The following is a 6107-nucleotide window of genomic DNA, read 5'->3' on the forward strand; positions in this document are numbered from 1 at the left end:
TGTAAGAGAGGTTTGGATTGGCATTACCATACTGATATCTTTGGAACCTCTGATTCCCAATCTAGTTGAGCTCCTCTTGGGTAAGACCTTCTTCACTTATGTTCTCAAAAATTTGAGAAGGTTCCTCATACTCTCCAACAAAATGCATTGGCTTCTGAGTGGTGAATTTCAGCTTGTCCAATTCACTCCTCAACTCCTTAACTTCTCTGGTGAGCCTCTGTTCTGAGCTTGAACCTTCATACCTATTTGATCTGTCATAGTCTTCACCATAAGTATCATTGCTCAATGCTAAGTTCTCCACTAGCTCTAAAGCAGCATGTATCTCTTTACCCAGAAAGTTCCCATTTGAAGCAGTATCCAGCTGGTTTCTAATCTTGGGAAGAGCTCCCCTATACAGTGTGCTGAGAAGAGAAGCCTCACTAAACCCATGGTGTGGGCATTGGTTTGTGTAGCTCCTGAATCTCTCATATGCTTCACCAAAACTTTCATTGCTGTGCTGAGTGAAGCTAGAGATTTGGTTTCTCAGTTTTGCAGTTCTTGAGGTGGAGAAGAACTTAGATAAGAAGGCTTGCTTGCATTGCTCCCAGGTTTGAATGGAGCCTCTTGGAAGATTCTTCTCCCATTGATGAGCTTTGTCACCAAGACTGAATGGGAATAGTCTTAGCTTAAAGCTGTCTTCTGAAACTCCATTAATCTTGGTCAGATCACACACCTTATCAAACTGGTCCAAGTGTTCCAAGGGATCTTCCATTGCTAACCCATGGAACTTTGAGTTCTGGACCATATTCAGCAATGATGCTTTCACTTCAAAGTTGTTGTTCTGCACAGGTGGTGCCTGAATACCAGCTCCATACTGATGAGCATTGGCCCTGTCATTCTCGCCAACATATATTTGGGGTTGCTCATATCTTCTTTGTTGTGGTTGGAAAGGGTGGGGTTGGTGGTGCACCTGGTGTCTTTGTTGAACATTGGCCTGATGCCTCTGTTGATGAGCCTGAGCTTGTCCTGGTGGACATAGGCTTGTTGGTGGTGCACCTGTTCCTGCTGAACATTGCCTTGGTGAAACCCCTGACCAATTCCAATACCAGCTCCCTGACCTTGAGCCTGTTGCTCCTGAACTGGTTGTTCTATATCTACCCCGTGATCTCCTTGGTCTGCCATCTCAGTCTGATCAAGTTGTCTACCACGTCTGTCTCTTCTCCTCCTTGGTACCAGAAGGTTGATGTTGTCGTTTAGAGGAAAAGGAGGACCGCAGCTTCTTGATCTAGACCTGGTGTTCATATACCTGAAATCACAAACAGAAATTGAAAGGAATCAGTAAAAACAAGAAAGTAAGCACTTGATCTCAAGAACAGATCAGAGCTTAATGCTAATCAAACCACAATTTGGCAACGGCGCCAATTGATAGATAGGACTTTTAAGGGTCTCAGGGCTATCAATCCCCTTGTCAATGTAGTACAAAGAGGTTTATCAATCCAGATGTGGTGTTAGACACTAAGCTATATGATCAAGTTCTTAATTCAAGCAAACAAGAATAGGTTTTGATTAATCTAGAGACAACTATAAACATAAACAGGTTTAAAGACAAATGACAATGACAAATGATGTGAATATGATATGATGGAGGCATGAGATTCTAGACATGATAGTTGGTTAGGGTGCCTTGGTGTTAAACTAGAAATGCTAATGACAATGATGAGACATGATTCAAATGATTAAGAACTCTAATCTAGGTTAATCCTCTCATGAAGGTATTAACCCCTATACTAATCCATTTTCAAACCAAATTCCCATTTGTGAAACATGAATCAATATGCATTAACAAACAGCTCTTAATGATCATTCAAGCATTTAACAAATCATTCCCATGATGAAAAATTACTTAAACCTCTAACACAACTCTTTCAGGAATTTCATCAAACACTTTTGGTGCATGAAATTCCCAGAATCTAGATCTCAAGTGATTATCAAGGATTTAGCATAGAGAACAGCTGTTTAGAGAGATGAATCAATGAATCTAGCCCTAAGCACTCCTAATCTAACACTTTAGCACCCTAACCTACACATCTAGAACCTCATTAAGGTGACTACTCACTAATCATACTAATCTCTCTTAAACTTTTGCAAGTTGAGTAGATTAGCATGATTAATGATGAGAAATGGAGATGGAGATGATAGATTCAAAAGAAAACAGCTTTAAACACCCAGATCTCCTTAAACTCTCTTGATTAAACACTCAAATAAAGATATTTCTCTTCTTAATGGAGTCTTTTCACCAAAAAGGCAAGAGACAAAGGGAATAAAACTTAGTTCTCCCCCAAAAAACCCTAAAAAGTATTTATACCTTCTTAAAAACGAACCGGGTCAGCCCGGAACAAACCGGGTCCTGACCCGGCTTTAATGGATAAAGTGGGAAAAGCTGCGGGTCGGTTCAGTATGTCCCAGGCCGCACACCTAAGTCGCAGTAGATGAAGACTTGTCTTGTGAGGCTTGAATCGCCTTGTCGGAGCTGGACGCCTATCTAGGAGTAAATTGCGAGTGTTTCTGCGGCATGGTCTCCTTCCTCTCCAACTCGCAGGGCTGAGCCGGTTTCTGGGGGATGTAGAAACTGTGCGGGTTGGTCTCTATTGCACTTAGGTCGCAGGCTCAAGTCGGAGTGAATTCCGAGTGATCGTGCGGCATAGATCCAGGCGCGGATGACTCGCATGCCTAAGTCGCACGATTGTGGACTTAGCATTTCTCTTGCTCGGGAGCTCCAGACCTCTTCCAGTGATAGTTTACCCGCACATTTCAACTCGCAGCATCAGCATTCAGGCGTTCATCTTCAGGCCTGCGGGTTAACCAAGTCGCAAGACCATCTCGCAGCATCCAGAGCAGCTTAGATCACTTCGCATTCCGGAGAGTGTAACTCCTGTGATACTTGTCCGAATTGAATGATTTCGGTTGCAGAAGACAGAGGACTCATTTATCTCCAACTTTTGTGAAGGAAGTTTCAGTGCTTGGGAGGTGGAAGGCTTCCTGGAGGGCACATCTTTGCAGTGCATGTATACGACCAGAGAGAGGCGTCTAGACATGTGTCCATTCCGGAGGCCGTATCTTCCTGCTCATAGATCCGAATTGAATGCTCTTGGACGTTCTGGAAAGAAAACTCAAATGTCTCTGATTCTCATGAAGGACCCGGAAGCTGAATCGGCCTGGAAGTGCACCGTCCTTCGCATCCTTCAGAACTGATCTGCTCGGTCCGGAATACCTGCGAGACAGGGGTTTCTTCCGACGAGCTTATCTCTCTGCTCACGCGTCCGAATTCTACGATTCCAATTGCTATGAGACCGTGCTTCAATGCTCTCCAACTTCTATGAAGGACCCGCCTTCTGAATCGGACCGGAAGGCTCCCCGGACAGGTGATTTCTGAGACTCGTTCGCACCCGGAGATTTTGGCCGATATACTTAATTCGCGGTACGTGAAAATGGCCGGTAAAGCTTCCCGCGGTACATGAAAATGGCCGGTAAAACCTTCCTGGCCAGCGAGAATGGCCGATAACCTCCATAGACTCAAGTTTTCCACTTTTTCAAGCTCTGCTCACCATTCCACCTCCTGGATTCATCTTTTCAGCTCCATAATCACCTGATAGACACTCAAAACATGCAAAGACTCATTGGGACCTAATGCATCTCCTAAGTTCTAAAACAAACCCTAAGGACCTAAAATACATGAAATAAAACATGATTTGGAATGATTTATGCAACCTAAATGATGCAAATTATGAACATATCAAATGGGAACCGTGTAGACGCCGAGACGAGAAATACAACAGAGTCTTCCAAGGCTGTGTACTTCCCAGAAGCAATTGATCTCCATAGAAGTTGGATCTCATCCAATCAGAACCTCTCTTACAGGAATCCCAATGTAGCCAACCCACAAGACCAAGTTTACCCTACCTCTCAAGCTCCACAGAATTTTGTTCCCAAGAACAACTTTCAAGGGTCTTCTCAACCAAAGAATCAGTTTGTTTAGAATCAGGTTTACAGACAGCATCAGCAACCACTTCAGGGTTCTGGTTTCAGTTCACAGCAGCAGGCGCCGGTTCAGCATCAGTTCCAGTCAGCACCAGTTTACCAACAGCAACAAAATGGGACGGACATGCATCTATGCATCAAGACATCAAGGAGCTGAAACAGAATAAGGCATCCACTTCAAGAAGCCAAGGTGGCTTACCTGGTAAGCCTGAACCAAACCAAAAGGAGTATGCTAAAGCCATTACATTGAGAAGTGGCAAAGAGCTACCAGGTATAGAGCACAATAATGTGATCATTGAGGACAATGATCAAATCGGTGGGGAGGCAGCCCCAAGGGATGATCAAGAAGCTGAAAGATCAAAGAAAGGGAATGACAAAGAGGTGGAAAAGCCATCAGAACCAGAAAAGCCTTATGTTCCACCACCTCCCTATCAACCTAAGCTCCCATATCCAGAAAGATTCAAGAAGCAGATTGCAAATAAAGCAAGGGCAGTCTTTAAGAAGACTCTTAATGAGACACCACTTACAATACCTCTCATTGAAGCATTTCTGATGATGCCTAAGCTGGAAAAGTTTCTAAAAGATGCTATCTTGAACAAAATCAAAGAGCTACAAGGTATGGTTGTGCTTAGCCATGAGTGTAGTGCCATCATTCAGAGAAGTTCAGTCCCAAGGAAGCTGTCTGATCTAAGGAGCTTTACTCTCTCTTGTGCTATAGGTCCATTAATGTTTGCTGGTTGCCTTTGTGACTTGGGTGCATCTGTCAGTTTAATTTCATTCTCTATAACAAGAAAGCTTGGATACAGAGTGTTCAAACCTGCTAGAATTTCTCTTGTCCTACCTGATAGGTTAGTAAGGCTACCTGTTGGGATGCTAGAGGACTTACCAGTCAAGATAGGTGGTTTTGAAGTACCTACAGATTTTGTTGTTCAAGAGATGGATGAAGAACCTGTTGATCCACTGATTTTGGGCAGGCCATTCTTGGCCACAGCAGGAGAAATCATTGATGTAAGAGGTGGCATCATTGAGCTACAACTTGGTAAATAGAAGCTGAAGTTTGATATCAAAGACATGATGAAGAAGCCCACCATAGAAGAACAATGCTTCTATGTAGAGACCATGGATCAACTAGCTGATGAGTTGCTTGAGGAATTGAATACTGATGATCCTCTTCAAGTTGCTTTAACCAAAGAACAAGGAGACCATGGGTTCTTGGCAGAGGAGAGTGAAGGGTACAAGCTTGTTTTGGAGAATGCAAGAGAACTTGGTTCTGAGGCAAGGTTTTTGGAATCGGAACAAAGTGGCCCTGAGGTCTTGGATATCAGAGGCTCAAACACAAGCCAAAGAGCGGTTAACGGAGTCATGGCCGTGGGTTCTAAAGTGGAGGAGCAAGCTGAGCCGTGTGAGTAAGACAGATTCAGTGCTGATTGGGATGAGTCTAAGGCACCTCAGCTGGAACTCAAACCTCTTCCCAAGGGGCTCATGTATGCTTTCTTAGGTCTCAATGAGTCTTATCCTGTCATTATCAATGATAGGCTGTTAGAGGACCAAGAGCATAAGTTGTTAGAAGAGTTGAGGAAACATAAGAGAGCCATTGGCTACTCTTTGGATGACATAAATGGTATCTCACCCTCCCTATGCACTCATAGGATTCACCTAGAAGAGGAATCTATGTCATCCATTGAGCACCAAAGGCGTCTCAATCCCAACTAAAAAAGGGTAGTGAAGAAAGAGATTCTCAAACTCTTAGAGGCTGGGATAATTTATCCAATCTCAGACTCAAGATGGGTTTTACCACTACATGTGGTGCCCAAGAAGGGGGGAATGACAGTGATAAAGAATGAGAGGGATGAGCTTATTGCTACAAGGACTATAACTGGACACAGGATGTGTATAGATTATAGAAAGCTCAATGCAGCCTCTAGGAAAGACCATTTTCCTTTGCCTTTCATTGACCAAATGCTAGAGAGGCTTGCAAACAATCCTTTCTTTTGTTTTCTAGATGGTTACTCTGGATTCTTTCAAATCCCCATAGATTCAAGAGACCAAGAGAAGACCACATTCACCTGTCCCTATGGGACATTTTCTTA

At 43.5% G+C, this 6107-nt stretch overlaps 1 non-coding gene across 1 annotated transcript; it reads left to right on the plus strand.

Annotated features, from left to right (window-relative positions):
• Window positions 1–422: 422 nt before the first annotated feature.
• LOC112087358 lies at window positions 423–529 on the plus strand. The gene has a single exon (XR_002900042.1). It is a non-coding gene; the product is annotated as a small nucleolar RNA R71 (small nucleolar RNA).
• Window positions 530–6107: the final 5578 nt, after the last annotated feature.

This window comes from Eutrema salsugineum, unplaced genomic scaffold, assembly GCF_000478725.1.
Source record: "Eutrema salsugineum unplaced genomic scaffold, Eutsalg1_0 scaffold_18, whole genome shotgun sequence".
In the NCBI taxonomy this organism is placed as follows: Eukaryota; Viridiplantae; Streptophyta; class Magnoliopsida; order Brassicales; family Brassicaceae; genus Eutrema; species Eutrema salsugineum.